General features: G+C 41.4%; 1 pseudogene; it reads right to left on the bottom strand.

The window, feature by feature from the left end:
• Positions 1 to 742: 742 nt before the first annotated feature.
• On the bottom strand, positions 743 to 3,329 carry LOC116104532 (annotated as a pseudogene).
• Positions 3,330 to 20,854: the final 17,525 nt, after the last annotated feature.

The raw sequence follows: 20,854 nt of genomic DNA on the forward strand, positions 1-20,854 counted from the left end.
AAAAAAAAAAAAAAAAAAAAAAAAAGAATCACGATCACCACAAAGACTCCACCATGGTCTTACTGTAAAACACTAAATCTCTCAAGGAACTACCATTTATTTTTAAAAATTTTCTTCTTTTTTCTCCTGAAACAAAGTCTCCCTGTGTAGCCCTAGCTGTCCTGGAACTTGCTCTGTAGACCAGGCTGGCCTTGAACTCAGAGATTTGCCTGCTTCTACTTTCCAAAGTGCTGGAATTAAAGGCATGGGTTAATGTGAGCCAGAAATTGTTTACACTGAAGGTCTCTTAGTGGTCCTGCTTTCAGAAGTGAGCAAGAACTGAAGGAAATGGAGGACATCCAGATGTCTGAGAGGATCATTTCCATAACATTCCATTTAAACACAGAAGTAAACTGACAAGCTCAGTTATATTGCTGTTAAATGTTGGCAGCATAGTATGGGGAGAGATGAGGAGTAGGGGGGTTGTTAAGAAACAAGGCTCTCTAAAACTGTGTGCCTGGGAGGGGAATTGTTCTGCTTCAACCCAAGAGGAATTAGAAGATCAGTGGCAGTTTGTCAAGGATGGAGAAAAGATGGTCTGGGGAGTGGGTGTGGTGGGGTGTTTGGCAACTTGGGTGAAGGAGTTGCTCCTTCTTCACGGGGATCCCCCATCACCTCCAGTATGGTAGGAAAGGGGCAGCCTGTACCCCCCAAGAGCATGTCTGAGACTGCTAGATGCTCCAGGCAGAGGAACAGAGGTAACTCACAAAGGCTTGCACCCCGAGGTGATAATAGCATTGCCTCCTAGCTTTTCTGCCAGTGTCCAGTGGTCCTTGACCTCCTCATAGCAGTTTGCTTGTAATTCATGCATGGCCCCCAGCATCCTTATCTGGATGGCATCCTTGGAGCTGCATAGAGCATTAGGTATCGAGCAGCCTCAGACCTGCTCTTGGGGGATACAAGCTGTCAGGTGCCCAGAAGATGAACACCAGTACTCCTCTTCTTACTCTCTTTGGTCTCTAGCTTGTACCTTAGAGAGCATAGCTATAGCCTTTGTCTGCCAGCATCTTGACCAAGGTGGTGTAATGGTCCTCTGCAGTCTGCCCCAGGTCTCCTACCAGGATCTCCCTGCTCTCTTCCAGGATGTTGTTTCTGTTCTCAGAGAGAAGAGCGGGGCCTTCTTGAGTGTCTTCGCTTCTGGCTTCGAGGGCTGGCACACCTTCATAATCTTGAATACTTTGATGACACCATCAGGAGTAGCCATACCAGAGGCTTTGTTTCCAGAAGAGAAAGAGAGGCTGGGACATCCACAAAAGAACTAGGCCAACAGATGTAGCTGCTGACAGGATATGAGTGCAGTATCATTAAAAATATATTTATTTTTTTAGATTAAAATATAACTACATTATTTTCCACTTTTCTACTCTCTAAACCCTCCCATCTACTTCTCTCTGCTTTTTAAAATTCATGGCCTTTTTTCATTAATTGTTGCTATACAATATATGTATATTCACATATATTTCTAAATACATAAATATGATCTGTATAATGTTTTTTGTATATACAGTACTATTGATTTTTAAACTATATTTGGATTTTGAGCTATTGCCATTAAAGCTTCTTTTTTTTTCCCTCTTACTTCTGTATTCTCTATCCTCTAGGTTGTGTTGGTTGCAAAGTGCCCAATCTTAAGGTTCATTTCCTGCCTAGTGTGTAATGTCGAAATATTCACATTTAAATGAAATCTGTATTCATCCTCTCTAATGAGCTCTTTCATTCCACAGGCTTAAATTTTGATTAAGCTTATATAATATGATTGGCACTGCTGTCTGTTGTGGATGTTACAAAGAAGTTCCATCAACAAAGGGACGTAAACTACAAGACTTCACTTTTCAGAGTCCCACAGTCTGGGACAGTCAGGTTCAAGGCACCTGCCCATTTATTAACCAGAGGGAGTCCACATCCTCTGTGGACTTGGTTTCTCAATATAATACCTCCTTGCAGGAGGACCTATCTGAAGCCTCTACTGTAAGTACATTATTCCCACTCTTGAGGGCTATAACCTTCTGACCTAATTACGTCCCAGTGCTCCATCCCCAGATATTCTCCCACTGGGCATTACTTTTCAACAAGTAGATTTTCAGGGGACACACACTACACCTTCAATCCATGGTACTGGATTTCATTGGCAAAGGATGTTATTCCATGAGGACCAGAGGGTGGCACTGTAGCACTTCTGTTAAGAGAATGTCTCCAGCCAACTGGGCCCAGCTCAGCTTCCCCATTTCTTAGTTGTATGACCTTGGGTAAGTTGCTTTTGAACTATTGTTGTCTCCTTATTTGAAAACTATGGTTAATAAAAGGGCGACTCCATGGGACCATATATGGATTAAATGAGATAATCTAGGCTCTTCAAACTGGTCGGCAGATGGCAAGTCTAGTCTGCTAACTCTGGTTAAGAGAGATCTTCTGCTTCCAGCATTGTCTGCTCTAAATGCTTACCTGCATTTGTCTCCTACATTGTCTCCTACAATGCTTACCAGTAGAGGCCAACAGATAAAAAAACTTCCCCCTCTGGAGTCCCCATCCTAGCTTTACACAGACACTGCTAGTTTTCATGTCTAATCCTCTCTAAAGGGGATGTAGGAGCTCAAAGACCATAGTCTTTGAGATTTCTAGACATGAAAGTGAATGGTGATGGGCCAGAAAGGCTAGGGAGCCCCAGAAGCCTGGGTCAGGTGCTGGGGACCTACTCTGATCTGATTCTCTGCAACACTTCCCCAGTGAGAAGGAGTATACAACAGCTGTCTCCGACTGATTCATTTTCAAAGTCAAGTGTGTTTTGCCTTAATTCTGACATCCCTCCTGCAAAGGTGCATGCTGTTTGCTCAAATGTTGGTCACATTTTGATAATCATTTAACCTTTATTTATTTTGCACACCCCATGGTGTAGCTAAACACCACTGGCTGCTGAGAAATCTACCAGAGACAAGATGGATCTTCTCTGGGGGGCACTACTCAATGAAATTCTCCATCAGTCATGGAGGAGTCAAGTTCATTGAGCCCAGACAATATCTCACAAGTTTGGCTTGTAGGCAAATGCAGCATTTTTCATGTAAATAGTAAAAATGAGCCAAATTTGGTAACTCTAATGAAGTGTCCTGTCCCTCTCCCTGCCCCCTTTTAATTTATTTATTTCCTATTACATGCCTTTCAACATAAGTAGCTTCCGATTACCTGTTTCTATAGCAGGAGCAAAGAGATGAGAGAGTGGAGAAGAGAGCAGCATAAAGAATTTTCAACACCTCATCGTTGAATTCCTCAGTCTTTTTGCTCATGAAATTTGACATTTTCAATTTAATTTAATTTGTATTTTTAAAAGTCTTTTTATTTCCTTAGGTTCTGATGTGAAGGTTATAGGGAGTTGCTAAAGAATAAGTTAGGATGCTTTTTATATTCACATTTTTTATTTTCAATAGTACCTAGTTCCTCAGGATCTGTATGGCATTGGCTCTAGGACCACTGTGGATACCAACACCTGAGAATGCTCAGGTCTCTTGTATAAATAGGACAGTGTTTGTGTGGAACCTATATAATCCAGCAGTATACTTTAAATCATCTCTTGGTTACATAATAGCTAATATAATATAAATGTCATGCAAATGGTATCATACTAATGTATGTTTAATTAATGGATAGCAAGAGAAAAATACTCTGTACATTACAGAATTAATAAAATTATTTTTCATAATTCATAGGTGAGGATGCAGGACATTGAGAAAAGGGGAAAACCATAGTTTTGAATAACTCTGGCTTGACTCGACTTCCTAAGGAGATTTCTTCAACTCTAAAGAGGACAGTCTCAGATTCTGACCTCTTGAGTTTTAAAGAACACAGGTTGTTCTTCGTTAAGAAAAGTGTTCGTGAAGTTTGGGTTCTTGCTTATGAATATTATCTTGTTAGGTCTTCAAGGAAAGGCTTAGCCACGGGATGTAAACCAGGCAGGGAGTAGCCTGAGGACACTCAGAACCCAGTCTGTGGATTACCCTGAGTTACCACCTTTTATACAGAGTTCTACACAAGATCTTGCATGCAGGGTAATCAAATACTGTCCAAGATGATGGACTCTGGCTAGGTTCATTCTGGGGTTCCCAGAAATGGTGTCAAGTCACATTTTGTAGAGGCTTATAAAGGCAAAGTCACAAGGCCACGTATTTCCCTCCAGGTCCAATCAGAAGAAAGCACACATTTGATGTATTTCCTGCCTACATACCTCCCATCTACATATGATCAAGCATATTTGGTTCAATTGGGTCAAACAAACTTGTTTAAGGAAGCAAAGCATGTGGCTTGTTATCTCATATAAACAGTAGCCTCCAGCATTTCAGAAAGTACTTGTTTTTGGGCAAGGGGCTTACAGGTTAGAGGCATTTTTTGTTTTATGAATCTCTTAGGCACAGTAATTAAAACATAAAACATAACTTTAGCTCTCACAGAGCAGCAATAATTCTTGCTCTGAGAGCTTGGCACATCTCAAGTGAACCCATGGAAGTTATAAACATGGCACGACATGAACAATGGCATCGGGAGACCCTTAGCTTGGACACTAGAAACCATAATACAGAGCCACCACTGTTGTCAAAGCTTAGGGCTCTGTTTAGTTTAGCACAAGTATAAATGCCACTTGAGTTTGTGGTCATTTTGCAGAGATCTAGCGATCTGGAGTGTTTTTAATAGAAGAGCCCAGCCTTTCACTAATTGAATGTCACCAGCTACCTGATAATGTCAATGGAGCTGAATGTTATCATCTAAGAGTGACTTCTGGCTGCTGGGAAAGGCTGAGGGGAATCCTGTGTGTATGAGTGCAACATGAAAGATGGTGATAGTGTGGACAGAGAAGGCGGCCATGATTGATTGGCCATTAACAAGAATTTATAGCACTTCAATCTTTTTGCCTTGTGAAGCCCGCCTGAATGGGTCACTATAATGATTGGATTTCAACTGTGTTGAAAGATCGGCTAGACTTATCAACAAGGCTTTGATGTTAAATTGACCCTGGATTTGGAATCACGAAGACTCAAGGGGATTGGGATGCCAACTCTCCTCCCTGCCTGCTAAGTGACTTTGGACAAATGATGTCAAAACTTCTTTGGGCCTCATTTTCTCTCTCCTGAAATGGGTGGGATACTGACTCTTTGGCATGTGTGCAGTGGACACATAGTAGGTGCCTTGAGTCACACATCTCTGCTCTATTCCTCTTTGCCACGCTTCCCCACTCCCCAGGCCATGGTTTTCTGAACCAGCACTGAACTGTAACTGACACTGAAATTCCACGTCTACTGGCAACTTCTGACCACCATTTCCATAGCCATTTCCCAGATGCTAACATCTGTGGAGGTGTGGAGTGTTTATTGGTGCCAGGAGTATACCCCACTATTTCATACAAGCTGTTTCTCTCTATCTGTCTCTCTTTCTCTCTCTCTTTCTTTCTCTCTCTCTCTCATCTTCTTTCTTTCCTCTTCTTCCTCCTCCTCCTCCTCCTCCTCCTTCTCTTCTTCCTTCCTTTTCCTCCTCCTCTCCTTCCTTCTCCTCCTCATTCCCCCTTTTCTTTTCTTTTTAGGAGTTGAGGACTGGATCCAGGGCCCTGTGCTTGCTAGGCAAGCACTCTATTATGGAGCTAAATCTCCAATCCCCTTCTACAAGTTTTGGAAGAAATGAGGGCCAGGTGGTGGTAGCTCATGCCTTTAATCCCAGCACGTTGGAAGCAGAGGCAGGTGGATTTCTGAGTTTGAGGCCAGCCTGGCCTACAGAGTGAGTTCCAGGACAGCCAGGGCTATACAGAGAAACCCTGTCTCGAAAAACCAAAAAAAAAAAAAGGACTTTTAGGAAAATGACTCCTTGTTATAGTTAGAAATAACTGAAATTCAAATGTATATCTGACCCAGAAGCATTAGTAGCAATTATTAATTGGCTTCAGGTCTCAGAAGCCTTGATCCTGAGAAGGGTCTGAAGTTGCAGGATGGCTGTGTCCAGAGGGCATCCCCCATGTCTTCTATGGTCAGCCTGGTCTAGTCTGACCAGTGCCTTAGCTTACTTTTTTTTCTGGTAAGGACTTTATTTTTAGGAAATTAAATAAACAGAAATAAATGGCAACTGAGTTAACTAGTCTTCATTAATATCAGCGTAAAATAATATGAGAATGAAGGCCAAAACAACAATGCACCTGAGCTCGAGTTGGCCTTGGTGAATAGGGAAGAGAGAAGGTGCTCCCTTTATGCTTGATCACAGAAGCAAAGAACCCTATTGTGTAGTGAGTGTGTGACGCCATGTTATCCATTCTAAGGCACTGTCATCCATGCATGCCTTGCATCTTTGTGGAGCTAATATAGAAAATAGTGAAAGGAAAGCAAAAGGATCATATGCACAAACACCAGGCACAAGAACGCACCTTTGTTGTGCTCTCAGCTTGACGTCACTCCCTTCCAGTGTTTCCTTTCTAGAGACAGAGACTCTTACTTATGGTTGTTTGGAGAACTTAGAGGTGAAATTTGTGATTGTTTACTTGAATAAGGTCTATGCAGTAGGGACTGTTAAACTTGATCCATCAGCCAATACGTACTGGTCATTCTGTTTCAATCAATAAGTTATAAGCATTTAAACTATAAGTCAAGCTTTGCTGTAGGTTTTGAAGGTGGAAAACCAATGCCTGGTAGATGCTTTTCTGGAGTCTTCAGGGGACGAAAGAATGGATACCCATGATGAGCAAGTGAAGGTTTGGCCTAGAGAATGTGAAGTGAGGAGATGACGTTGCAAACTGCAGGTTTTAAGGAAAAGGTGGAGTCACCAAAAGCCTTCTTTTTTAAAATACCTCACACATAATAGATGTTTAAAAAATATTTGTTGGCAGAGAAGGGACAGGGCCAGCTCATGCCCTTGGACTAGCTCTCCTGTACTCCTGATACCAGGGGCCAGCTCTACTGTGCTGACTGGACAAGGTGTAGGTAACCTTTTCCTGAGTGGTGCCACCAGTGAGAGGTGGGGCTACCTCTTCAGCCGAGTACTACAACCAGTGAGGGGCAGGGCCATTTTTACATAGCCCTTGGACATCAATGTGGTCTGAGGTGGCTTCCAAGACCATGGATGTCCTGTGGTCTCTAGTGGTAATATGAGCCATGGACATCAACACTGACCCCTGCTGCTGCATGGCTCTCAGTGGCAATACAGCTTGCCCCAAGGATGAGACCAAGAGAAAACTGGCCCCACCACTCTTCTGATGATGAATTTATGCCCTCCCCACTTTGCCCTTCACCACCTGCAGTAGTAAAGATTGCTGACCCTAGAGTCATTAGGGCAGGTGAGCTGGTCTTGTTCCTCACCAGCTCCAACACTTGGGAGAGAAATCCTCACACCTAGCCTGGTCAGCACATTAGAGCTGGTTCTAATGGAGGGCTGGGGTGAGCCACCAGAGAGTGAGAGCTGGTCCTACCATTCCTCTGCCTTGAGGTGAAGCAGGCACCAGTGTGATGCCCTCCTACCTTCCACCTTGCTACCTCTGACTCTGCACTGACTGGTTGTAACAGCTGAGAGAGCTGGCCATCCACCTGAGCAGAGCAATACAGTGGAGCTGGTCCTGATGGCTAAGGCATGGGTGAGCCAGCCCTAAGAATATGAGAGCCTTGGGTGGCCTGGCTGTAGCAGTGCTAGAGTGCTCTCCCTGGTGGTGCTAACAAAGGAGAACCTGTAGGCTGGCCAGCTCAGATACCACGCAGGCCTAAGTCCAGGGCTTTGAGTTGGCTCATTCAAAAACCTACATCCTCTATGAATTGTTAGAATATATGAAAGGTCCACTTCTGCTGATCTAAGGCTGCAGGGTCTTCGTGACATGGGACAATAAGATAATGTGGCAGAGTTCTAGTGAGGACCCAATATTGACAGTGTGACAGAAGCCAGAGACTGAGAGCCAGAACTCATTGCAGTGAACATTTGTAAATGAAGATGTGTGGACAGAGGGGTATTTTGTGTATGTTAGGGCTTCTATTGTTGGGATGAAACACAATGACCAAAAAGCAAGTTGGGGAGGAAAAGGTTTATTCAGTTTATACTTCCACATAGTTGTTATTCACCAAAGGAAGTCAGGACAGAAACTTAACCAGGGATAGAATCTGAAGGCAGGAGCTGATGCACAGGCCATGGAGGGATGCTTCTTACTGACTTGCTTTCCCCTGGCTTGCTCACCCTGCTTTCTTATAGAACCCAGCACCACCAGCTCAGTGATGGCACCACTCCTCACAATGGGCTGGGCCCTCATACACTGATCACTAATTGAGAAAATGCCTTACAGCTGGATCTCAAGGAGGCATTTCCTTAACCGAGGCTCCTTCCTCTCTGGTGACTCTTAACGTGTGTGAAGCTGACACACAAAACCAGCCAGTACATTGTGGGACACACTCAGACACACTACAGTTTCCGCGATCAGATGTTTCCTATGCTTTGCTTTGTATTTCTTTTTTTAAAATTTATTTTTGTTTGTGTGGTTTTATTTTCCTTTTCTTTGTGGGGGTGGAGGTTGCAAGGGCAGAAGGTGGATCTGACAGGCCAGGGAGATGAGTAGGACTGGGGCACATGACGGGAAATTCACAGAGAATCCATAAAAAGTTAAAAAAAAGATGATTTGTTGGTAAATAATGGAGTTCACTCATGAATTGGTTTTTGTTTGTGGCCTTTAAAATATGGATTTGATTTCTAATGAGAAACAGAAAGGGGTTGATTCTGAAGGAAGGTGAGGAGAGGGGAGGAGAGAAGGAACTAGGAGAAGTGGAGGAAGTGGAAGCCATAATCAGGATATATTATGTGAGAAAGAAAAACCTATGTCCAACCAAAAAAATAATATGCAGATTTGAGGTCTATGTATAAATGCCCTTGTTACAAATAAGTGCTACTAATAAAACTTTTTCTTTGTGCATGTGCTTGCTTGCATGGATGTGTATGTACATACACATGCAAGTGCACTCCTACCACAGCACATGTGTGGAGGTCAGAGGGCAACCTCCAGTGAGTCTCCTTATTGTCCATCTTGTTTGAGATAGTCCCTTCTGTTGTTCATCATTGTGTGCCATGTCTTCAATTTCCTTCAGCCTTTAGGCATGTCCTAGGCTCACACACATGTGAACTATTGCATCTGACTTTTACACGAATCCAGGAATTAGTAAGCATTTGAGCCATTGAGCTATAATCCTAGATTCCATACTGATCCTTCTCTAAGAGTGCTGCTCCCCCAGTATGAGCAACAGAACTAAAGTTATTTCTCCTCTGACGTCTTCTACAACATGTTTACCAAGAATCCCATCTGACTGTGGTCATGATGGTTTTATATTGATCTTCATTATCATGTGACTGTGTAAGGTAAAATGGTAGGTTTAAGGGTCCCATCGTGGATTACAAGGACATTTATAATGCCCTGCTATCTTTTTAAAAGTAAAAGTCAATGTCTTGTCATTTTGAGGAGACATTTAAAGCATCTAAATATATGCTCTTACTTATTACAATTGCCACCTCCTTGCTTGGGGGAAGTTTATGTAAGGTGCTGAAAGCAAACAGTAGATTGATCCCCAGGAGGAGAATAACATTTTGCTGTAAACCATTTTCATTGCAAACCTGGAGTGGAATTCTGATTGCGTTCTTTTACCCCTTAGGTTCCTGAATGAATTGGACTCTACTGATGATAACTTGTTTTCTGTCGTTTTATGAAATAGTTTCAATTGAACTTAGTTTTGTGGCCCTTTCATCAGGGAGGAAATTCAGACAAGTAAATGCCAGGGAATGTATTCACAGGGGCTTAGGGGGAGGCAAATGATGAAAGAGAGGCCTTAGAGAGGACCACTGGGACCTCTTGGGTCTCCTGGCAAGCATATCACCATGGTGATCTACCAGCAGTGTTTATGAAAGTTGGCTGAGAGCACAGCTTGAATTGGGAAGGGCAACATTTACTCACTGATTTTGTTTTATTCCCCTTATAAATAATGTTTACTGTTGTAAATATATATGAAGCATAAACTGTGTGGTTTTAACTGCTTTTAGGCATGTAGTTTGATGGCACTAATTCCATTCATAGTTTTGGGTAAGTACTACCACTGTTTTTTAAGGCTTTTTTGTTACCCTTTCATTTTCAGAGTGCTATGAGTGCTAAGCCATAATTTAACTGTCTATGTACCCTGCATCTTTTAGACCCTGCTAATCTCTAATTTATTTCCTATGAATGTTCTGATAATTCACACAAACAGTATTTGTTTTATTGTATCTGGTTATGTTTCATGTGGCATAACATTTTTGAAGTTCTTCCTTTTGGTTGGATGTGTTGGGATCTCATTCCTTTACACAGTTGAGTAATAGTCCAATACAGGCATTTACAATGGTACTTAGTGCATCTGACCTTTGGTTATTGTGAGTAATACTGCTTTGCACACTTGGTTACAATGTTATGTTTGCATCCTTGTCATTGTTTTCAGTTGCTAGGATACAGAAGCAGGGAGGGACCACTGGATCCTATACATATCCCATGCTATTCTTCCCCAAAACCCATTCAACTGTCCACTGAGGCAGGCTCACATTTCATCCTCTCGGTGACACAGGGCTCCCACTTCTCCATGCACTTCCCATTTGTAACTTTTTGTTTTGTAAACACAGTGGTACCTCACTATGAGTTTTGTCTCCGTTTCCCAAAGGCTTGATATTGTTGTCTGTCTTCATGTGGGGCTTCTTGGCTATTTGTTTATTCAAGGGCTTTGTGCGTTTTAAACATTGCGTTGACTCTGTTTTGCTTTTAATTACGTTTCTCTTCCTTGTATATTTTAGGATAATCTATTTGGAAATGAAGCCGTGTGGCATCCTGATTTGCACACGCTCTCTTCCAGTGTGTGCTCTCGTCTTTCCTTGGTATGTTTGTAAAGCCAGATTTGCTACCTTTACCATTTGTGGCTCACATTTTGATTTCCCTTTTGGTGGATCCGTGCCCCCAACTGGACGTCATGTTGCTCTACGCTGTACTGAAAGTTAAGCTGTCTTAGTGTCTACACACAGTGAGTTAATTTTGTGGATGTTGTGAGTTCGGCTTCTTTCTTTTGCACGAAGAAAGGTGTGTTTATTCACTGGTTCTTTACTCTTACCAAGAGGATTTTTTTCTCTGTTCCCTATGTCTTCAAACGGATTTATTTATATCAACAAGAAAAGAAGGTAAGATGGAATTACCAGTCTTTAATGATGCCACATTTTTGATATTTATTACTATTAGCAGCTGTACTTCTTTTTTTCCTGGATAGGAATTAAAAAAAAAAAAAACAAAAAACAAAAAACTTCTCCCCAGTAAACTTACCATAATGACAGTTATAATGCAACGACAGTTTTATGTTCCTTCAGAATGTCAAGCGTCACCTTGACTTCACGGCTTGGCAGCTGCTGATACCATGGGATTAGTTTAGCATCCAGAAGATAATCAATACGTGTGTGCTGACTGATGGGTTGGAGTGCCTCTGGCAGAATCTTAGCTCCATTTCCACTTGACAGCTCCAGACCCATGACTGTGTCTGCTCATCTTTCAGTACTTTCCTTTGCTCAAGGAGACACGTGGCCTTTCTCTATGAGTAGACAGCTTTCCTTAATGGAAGATAATAGTTCCTCTGAGAAGCTGAAATTTCTCAAGGAACTTTAAGAAATTATCTTGAGCATCTATTAGAGGTTAAATGTTAAGTGGGGCATTGGGAAGCTAGGAAGAATCAGTAATAGTTACAGTTCGGGCATGCTTAATGGGGCAGCACAGGCAAGAGGCGTGCACGTGTTCAGGTGCACTAAACCATTGAAGATGGAAGACAGTGCCTTTCAGAAATATTTCAGTGGTTCTATTTTATAAGAGTGTGGCATGGAGGTTGGAGTCCTACAGTGCTACAGCTCAGGTGCTCCTCTGAGCCTACCAATAGTGTGGTGAAATCTGGTTATATATTTAATTTCTCTGCACCTTGGTTCTTTTCTTTTGTGAAATGATGGTACTTGTATCTCATTCAGATAGTTGTCAAGAAAACTAAATTTAGGAATGAGATTGGCCAATGTGCCTCTCTAGCACACTGTAAACCCTCAAGTTCTACTCTTTATAAATTGCCACTGTGGTTTGGTTGAAAACATTGGTATATTTACAGTGTACAAATCATGCCTTTAATTGTAACATTTCACATACATGTATATACTTGGATTGTAAACTTTCCAAAGATTGTCTGGAAGCCAGGCAGACCCTGCCTTGTGGGAACTGAGGCTTTGGAACTAATGTGTGTCTTCCTCGCTTGTGGCTAGTTAAGTAGAGGAATTTGAGGTTAGCCAGTCTATTCATAGACATGTTAAACACTACATTCTGCCTTATACTGTCCATGCTCGCTTCCTTGAAGGAATAATTATTTGGGATGATCATGAAAGGATTCTCTCTCCCTTTCCCATTCTCTCTCTCTCTCTCTCTCTCTCTCTCTCTCTTTCTCTCTCTCTCTCTTTCTCTCTCTCCTCTAAACACATGATGTTGGGTTAGCCTGTGTGGGTGAAAATCAGTATTTTGATTTTTTTTAATGCCCTGGGGTTAAAGCTTATCTGCCAGCCTCCCTCTGATAGTTATTAAACTCGACGATGGTGCCACGTTTCTCCAAGCATCACATTTCACTATTCAACACTGTGAATGACAGAGACTCCCACAAGAGCCATGGTGTAAAGTGGAGGATACAGCTGCAGCCGAGGTCTGTCACTCTGGGTTAGGCCTTTCATTACCTTTGGCAGGATGTGAAAATTGTAGGTTAAAAGGGGGCATGAGTTGAATTTTGCTTCTCTGGGGCTGTCCCTAGGTTTTCAATAAATACTCTTGATATTGGAGAAATGTCAACAAAAAAAAAATCAAAAAACAAAACCAAACAAATACCTCGCCCCCCATCCAAAGCCTTGCAATCTGGTAAAAAATGACAATTTATTCTGCCCATCTGAGAACCCTGCCAACCTATAAGCCCATCTGTTGACTTGTTGACAATATGCACAGCACACAATTATGGGAATTAGTCCAATTTGTACTCACTACGATTGTGTGAGCATATTCTTCTAGAATGATTGACAGTACACGATATTTTGAGGTCTTTTTATTCCCTGTATTAATGTAATATGAACTGTGAAAAGATTAAAGCCTCATTTACATAACCTGCGATAAAAGGGGGTGAAATATTATAATTATCCTTTCAAGCTAAATTTTCTCTGCTATTTAAATTAACCTATGCAGAGAGCAAGTTAACCCCAAAGAGAGCTCTTGACTTGAAATTTATTTGTGAAATCAGGAATGTTTATAAACTGGCCAGTCGATTAGCTGTGTGCTTTTGAGATGCCGCCGGGAGTGGAAGATGAGGAGGAGGAGTCAGGAATTCCTTCCCTTCTGTAGAGTATTTTAATTTTTCTCCAGTGATGTTCCATTTTTATTTGGTAAAATAGACAAGATTATTATAACTGGCCATGCCTTTTTGGTTTTCCAAAGTACTGAGATAAAAAGAGTAATGGTCTGTAGTGAGAAAATGTGGGTTTCTGTCACGTGCTAACTATGTCACATTCTGAGAGTGCTATGGCTCCTTAGGTTCAGGGTGTTTAAAATATAACTGTACCAAATGACACCCGTGACGTAGAAGGGTGGCAATTCCCAGTGACAGCTTGTGGGGATGACCAGAAGGACATGTAATTAACCTGGTATTTAAAATCCTACTAAATCAAATTATATTCTAATTCCAAAATAATTTTAACAAACCTGAAATTTGGAGTTACAGAAAAACTAGAATATTGTAATGTTTATTTTCATGTTAGCATTAGAAAATTTCAGAGAATAGGAATGCTATTAATTTGTTCAATGTTTATGGAAAATCAAACATTTCCATTAAAAATTAAATAAAATGTTAGTAGTAGCCCTGGAATTCACATTTAAATCCTTTTAGATTTCCAAAAGGAACTCACAAAAGATTTCTTTAATCTCGTGTTGCTGTGTATGACCATCACCCCAGATATAAGAAGCCTAAACACATATTATATTTCACAGTTTCCGAGGTCTGTATCTTGGGCAACCTTTCTTGAGTGTCTCTGCTTCAAGGTCATGTGGCAGCAGCCACAATGCCAATCACAGCTGCCATCTCAATAAAACAGCTCCCCTCTATGAGAGGATGCATTTCTGCCTTTACCAGCATCATTCCTGGAAGGGTCTGGTTGGGATAGCCTTTTAGAACCAGGGCCTTAATTTCCCGATTAGCTGGTTAGGGAACTCTCTGACTTCCAAGGCATGTAGTCATCCCAGGGTAGGTCAAAACAGGGCCATTCAATTTCTCTGAGTGCTTGAGAGAGTTCTGAAAAAAGAAGATTAAATACTCAAGATATCAGCCAGGTTTTTCTGGCAACTGACTTGAAAGGAGCTATCCATGACTTTGGTATCTTCTCTAACTTAGAGGAAACCAGCAAGTCTCAATGGCTCTCCAAGGGAGGATCTTGCGTACACTGTGGAAATGAGAAGACAGGGTCTTGCCAACATCTTTGGGGTTGTCTAAATACCATTGAACATTCTTTGACTTGTTTTATTTAAGAAAATGAGTATAGAGATTATTAAATGCACTTTGCTGGGACAGACAAATTACCTTTACAGGGAGACACCATATGTTTAAGGAGAATAGAGTCCAGGCTTACTTTGAAATATATGAAATATTGGAGCCATAGCACTCTCAGAATGTGACAGAGTTAGCATGTGAGAGAAACCCACATTTTCTCACTACAGACCATTACTCTTTTTATCTCAGTACTTTGGAAAGCCAAAAAGGCATGGCCAGTTATAATAATGTTGTCTATTTTACCAAATAAAAATGGAATACCACTGGAGAAAGATTAAAATACTCTACAGAAGGGAACTTGGACTTATGGACATAAATTATCAAATCAACAAGGATATTTTTGACAGTTTATAAACATTTGGAATTTTATTTAAAAAAAATCACAACCATGAACATTGTTACAATTAGAGGCCCTCTTGGTTCTCCACAATGATACAGAGCATGCTCAAAAGGGGTTCCCATTGTTAAGTCTTAAAACAACCATCTTAAAAAGGAAAAAAAAATCAAAAAACAAAGCAGAACAACAACAACAAAACTCAGTACACCACTATTTACCTTGTTTTAATGTTTCTTCACAAATGGTGAAAATACTAAAGTACAGACAAGCAATAATCATAATGTTGTCACCAACATTATAATTATGGAATTATAAATTTTAAAACATTTTCTGGTTTAAAAAATAAATAAAGGGCCACTGTGTCACTGAGCAAGGTCTTCTGGGTTAGCTACAGATTGGGTGCAATCAGAGTTTATCTGCCTTCTTTGTTTCAAAGTCACAGGGACACTGGTCCTTTTCAGCCTGGCCATTGCTTTAGGCATGGTGAGGAATGATGCTGTTTCTGGGCCAATAGCTAGCTGGACACAAGCATCCTCATGTCGTCTCTGAGCTCCCTTGAATTCTCATCATCTCTGCCAAGAGGTTGTCTGCTGGCAAGGCAATATCAGAAACCAGTAACTTGCCTTACATGCAAATATTAGCTTCTCTGGTGACATTTGCATTTGAAGTCTGGCTTCAGGAAAGGAAAAGCTTTGTGCAGAGGTGAAGAAATTTCAGCGAACAGGTGGGACTGTGTTTTTCTTCCACTCACACAGTAGAGCAGTGAGCAGGTGCATCCCTTCTAATGGTAGAGTCTTGTCTGTGTTTTCAGCTAAGCTTCATAGAGCAGAGGTTCTGAGGTCAAGTTCAGTATGTTTCTAGGGCAAGGAAGATATAATAACTAAACTAAGAATTTGCAAAAACTTTAGCATTTATTTATGCATTGTGCATTGTGAGAGAATGAAGAACTTGTATTTAGCTGTGGAGTGCAAAAATGTGTAAGTGCTAGTCTTATTTATGGAGTAAAGATTTTGGCAAGACAGAGATTATGGGAAATGATACAGAGGTCTACTCAGCAATGGGGGTGAGAAGAAAGAAATTGACACTGTATACATCTGTACACTGCATCCCATAAACCTCCTTATTTCCATGCTTGAAAAGTAGCTTCCCAGCTTTTAATTAAGGAGGCTTGGCATAAGCAAAGTTGGGTGGTTTGCACATTCTTAAAAGTGGACCTCATGATGGATCCTGTCTTGTGAATTTGCTGTTGGCATTAAACAGGTTAACACATAAGGTACCTGGTAAATGCCTGCTTTGTCACCATCACAGTCACTGCTGTGTTCCAAGGTCACAGAGTCAGGAAGGAGGAGGGGGAAGAATATGAATCAGGATGCCTGACTCAACCTCTTCTGCTTCATCTCACATCAGCAGTTTGATAGTTGCGGGGAGGTTGGCGAGAGTGCACCGAAGGAAGGTAAAGAATTGCAAGTGTGGAGGAAAGAGGGCTGGGAGAAGGTTTGTGTGACAAGAGCAGCTGAAAACTGTGGGAGTTGATGTAGGCAGACATGAATTGCTGGAGGGTTTAAAAGTCAACTGTGATTTATTTGAATCTGATACGCTTTTGAGTGCCAGGATATGATGTTGGGAGAGTGCATTGTTTGGTCAAAGCAGGGGTGAAGGAAAGTTTTAGAGATGACATTCTCAGCTATTTTAATAAAGAAGGAAGGACAAGAAGTTCTGCTATAAAGCACACTGAGACCTGAAGAGGAGGGAACAGCAGACAGACAACAGAGAACTGGCTAAACAAGATGGATACAGAATATTGCCTCAGTGCTGGCCATGTTTCCTACAGACTTCAAGAATGAAGCATGTTCCATATAGTCTGTGTCATTGATATCAGAGGACACTCCATCAGCAAGTGTCATTGTGAGTGATCCTGATCCCCACTCCCCAAATCCCAGAAGACTCGCCAATACATCTTTCTGGCTCACATTTGGTGGTTTGGAGGGCCAAATGAAGTGCATGTTCCTATAAAAGGCTGCATTAACAGTGTAGATGAGGCTTGCAGAATTGAAGTAGCATTACACACAGAGGGAGGCTGTTGCCTGCCAGAAAATCTGAGGGACACTCTGCGAATCTTAACTTCTCTGAGTGCATAGGGCCAGGATGGATTCATATATATAAGAGGTAAGGAAAACCATGGCACAGGTAGAGAGGCTGCTGACAGCAGCACACGACTCTGAGATATAGGCCGGGTATTTATGGTTATTCAGATTTTATTTCATGAGAGACTGTTATGGCCCTGTTGTCTTCTTGATTATGGAGAGAGATGAGTGGAGCTGGTTTACTGTTTACACATACTAATTGTTTCCTTTCCAAGGTAGCTGCTAAGCTTGTTTATCAGAAAACCCATTTTAAGTTGGCCATTGGTGGAAGTACGATGCTCATTTGTACTTTTATGACATTCTTCTACTCAATCCATTATACTAGGCTGACTCAGTGGCTGTCTACACTACTGCTGTGGCTCAGTGCTTTATCCTCCCTCTTTCTTCATGGGTTCACAGTTACCTCTCTCTGCCAGCTCCTCAACATCCTTCATCACCTTCAGCCTCTAGCCCATTTCTTCCATGGCAGCTTCCTCAGAAGCATATCCTCTGCCTTAGCTAGGGTTTGTCTTCTGTAAAGAGACACTGTGACCAAAGCAACTCTTATAAAGGCCAACATTTCACTGGAGCTGGCAAGTTTCAGAGGTTTAGTCCATTACCATCATGGCAGGAAGCATGAGACCATCCCGACAGACATGGTGCTGGAGAAGGAGCTGAGAGTTCTTTGTCTTGATCTGACTGCAGCCAGGAGAAACCAACTCTTCCATACCAGGAAGAGCTCCAAAGCCTACTCTCACAATGACTCACTTCCTCCAACAAGGCCATACCTCTTAATAATGCTGCTTCCCTTGGGCCAAGATTATTCAAACCACCACATCCTCTAAGTCTGGGATTCTCTATAAAAACTCATACTGTGCACTGGGCTCTTGGAGACAATGTAGGACACCTTGGCAGTAGGAACAGTTAAAAACATTGAGTCATGTCACCTCGGATCTGTCATTTGCTAACCTGGTGACTCTGAGAAAAATCACCTGTGAAATGACTTAATAACAGATTTAAAGAAGTGAATATGGTTAAAATGGTAGACACAGTTTAATATATATCATTTATCAGCAATACCAACATTGCTCTCCAGGGTTAATTGCCAACCATGCTGGCACTGAACATCTGATGAATATTAAAATCTTGCCTCTGCCTTCTGCTCTTGTCAAAATGTTTTGTGAGATTGACTTGCTGTTCTCAAATCCATAATTAAAGTATATTAAGTACATATTCATTATTTGAATATGAGGTCTGGTGTAGATTATCCTTAAGTTATCCACAGTGACCTAGAGCCAGGCAAAACAGAATGCAAGCCACGAAGCAGGAGAGTGACAACAGATGGACTGAATGACACCAACAAATTCCTAAAGGGACAGAGGAACCAGAGAATTTCTAGGATATGGCTATGAGAACAGTTATAGATGAGATGGTGTCTGCAAAGCATGCTGGGATCTTAGTAGAAGACAGCCAGGATTGACTGGGCTTAGATACAGGAAAAACTGCAGATATCTAAGCAGATATGCCAGAAGTTCTCTCTGAGTGGTGTTTGCTCAGCCCCCTAGGATAAGAAGGAAATGAGTCACCAAGCACATTCAGCTGTTGTCTCTGAGCATGTTTCCACTAAGTCTTTTCAGCGGTTGTCCCGTGCTGGTTTTCCAGATGAGAACACTGAGGAGCAGGGAATTTATGTAACCTTGTGTGATGTTAAATTCTTCCCAGTGGGAAAGCTAGTCATTTTTTATGTTATTCTGTCTTTAAAGTCCAGTTCATTGTCACTACATGATACAGCCTGTGTGTCAAGCAGCTGAACATCAGAAATAAGTTGAATTGTACCCGGTGTATGTACTCTGCTTTACGAAAGTAGACACATGATGTCTTCAACCCCTCTGACTCTAACAATCCTTCCTCTCCCTCTTCTGTAGGACTCCCTGGGCTCTGCCTAATGTTTGGCTGTGGGTCTCAGCATCTGCTCTCATCAGTTGTTGGATTTAGCCTCTCTGATGATGAGTGGGCTAGGCTTAGGTCTACTGAGTATAGTAGAATATCATTAGAAATCATTTCATTGACTTTTTCTGGTATGTGCCTACTCTTATTTTAACTTCTTATGCCATGTTCAGTTGATATCCCGGGGTGTGTGTGGCATGTATGGACCTTTTGGAAGGTAAACAGAGGTAGAGTGGATCTGGGAGAAAGGGAAGGTAAGAGGGAAGACTGGGAGGACTGGAGGGAGGGGGAAACTTCAGTCAGAATATAACATATAAGAGAAGATTAAATTATAAAAGAAAGTAGGCAGAGAGGTAATCCATCCTAGGTATATTTAAAAAAAAAAGCCAACAATCACATAAGTCTTAGATATTTGATAAATCACTTAGGTAGACAAGACTGGTAGAAGAAAGGAGCGACTGAAATGCTTTATCGGATCTGGTTACGTCCTAAATGATTACATCAAATATTGAAGAGTCACTTTTAATTTAGTGGGGCAAGAAGAGGCTTTGGTTTCCTGTCTGTAGAGACCCATTCACACTTTTCTGTCTCTGAAGACTCTCCCACCTCGTAGTTCAGACTTCACACCTACTCTGCTTCCATAGCCTGGGGACTTGGAGGTCATGAAAGTTTTTCTTAAAACAATATCAAGGGTATTAAAATGTCACTAGCTGGAGTTTTACAGATCCTGATCTGCAGTTTCTGTAGCCCAGTGTGAATGCTTTCAAATTGATCTGTGAAGTGTTGAACAAGTGTGTCTATTACAAGCTTATAGATACTTATTGTGGTTTTTTAAAATCTCATACTGTTGGTTGGTCACTTCTGTTATTTCAACTCAATTTTCACTTTAAGTTGTATATTTTTCTCTAGCATAACATCAATTTATCTAGCATTGCATTTTTGATTTGTCCATGAAATAAAGGCCTGTGTTCCTCTGAGAAGCACTGCAGAATGTATACACCTTTTCTTTTGTATAAAGTGCTCAGGTTGCTTCTGAAACAACCTTTGGATTCTATAATGTGTCCATTCTGTTCACCCATGGTTTCTAAGATAATATTCTGAAAATGCTGAGTTGTAAGGATGACTATGCTTAGGGTGAGGATGGAGAATCACCTCATTGTTAAGCTTTAAAATATGTGCCTAAATCTAAATTTTAGTAAGGCACATTATACAGAGAATTTCTATCAAGTGTAATAGATATAGTGTAAAAATAATAGCAAATATTATTTTAAAAATAGTCAGGTTGCTTTGATTATTATTTGAGCCATTTGTCCTTTCTTTCTCCCCTGTGCTCCTGCCCTTCACTCCTTTCACAGAGAGCTGTCTAATCCCCACCCTGTGACAAACTGTCCTAGATTGTGGTACATGTGGGAAGGGCTGCGGCTGGAGTGAAGTAGATGAGCAGGAGTGTAAGAAAGGGGGCTGAAGTGATGGAGATATGAAAGAGTAACAGCACTGTAGAGCCTTGTAGAATCTTCAGCTTTGGGTTGAATGTTATGGGGAGCCATTTGGAGTGCTTGAGCAGAGGCGTCACATCATCTATTTTTCAAGATTTCTATGTTAGAGTGTAAGAATAGACTGTAGAGGGAGGAAACATAATGAAACATTAATGAGGACACTTTGTAATACAAGCAAAAGGACTGGAGCAATGGCTCAGTTGGCTAAGGGCACTTGATGCTCTTGTAGAGGACCCAGGTTGAATTCCCAGTACTCATCTGGAGGCTCACAGTTGTCCATCACTCCAATCCCAGGGTATTTGAGCCCTCTTTTGGCTTCTGTGGGCA

The sequence above is a fragment of the Mastomys coucha genome, unplaced genomic scaffold (assembly GCF_008632895.1).
Source record: "Mastomys coucha isolate ucsf_1 unplaced genomic scaffold, UCSF_Mcou_1 pScaffold22, whole genome shotgun sequence".
Classification (NCBI taxonomy): domain Eukaryota; kingdom Metazoa; phylum Chordata; class Mammalia; order Rodentia; family Muridae; genus Mastomys; species Mastomys coucha.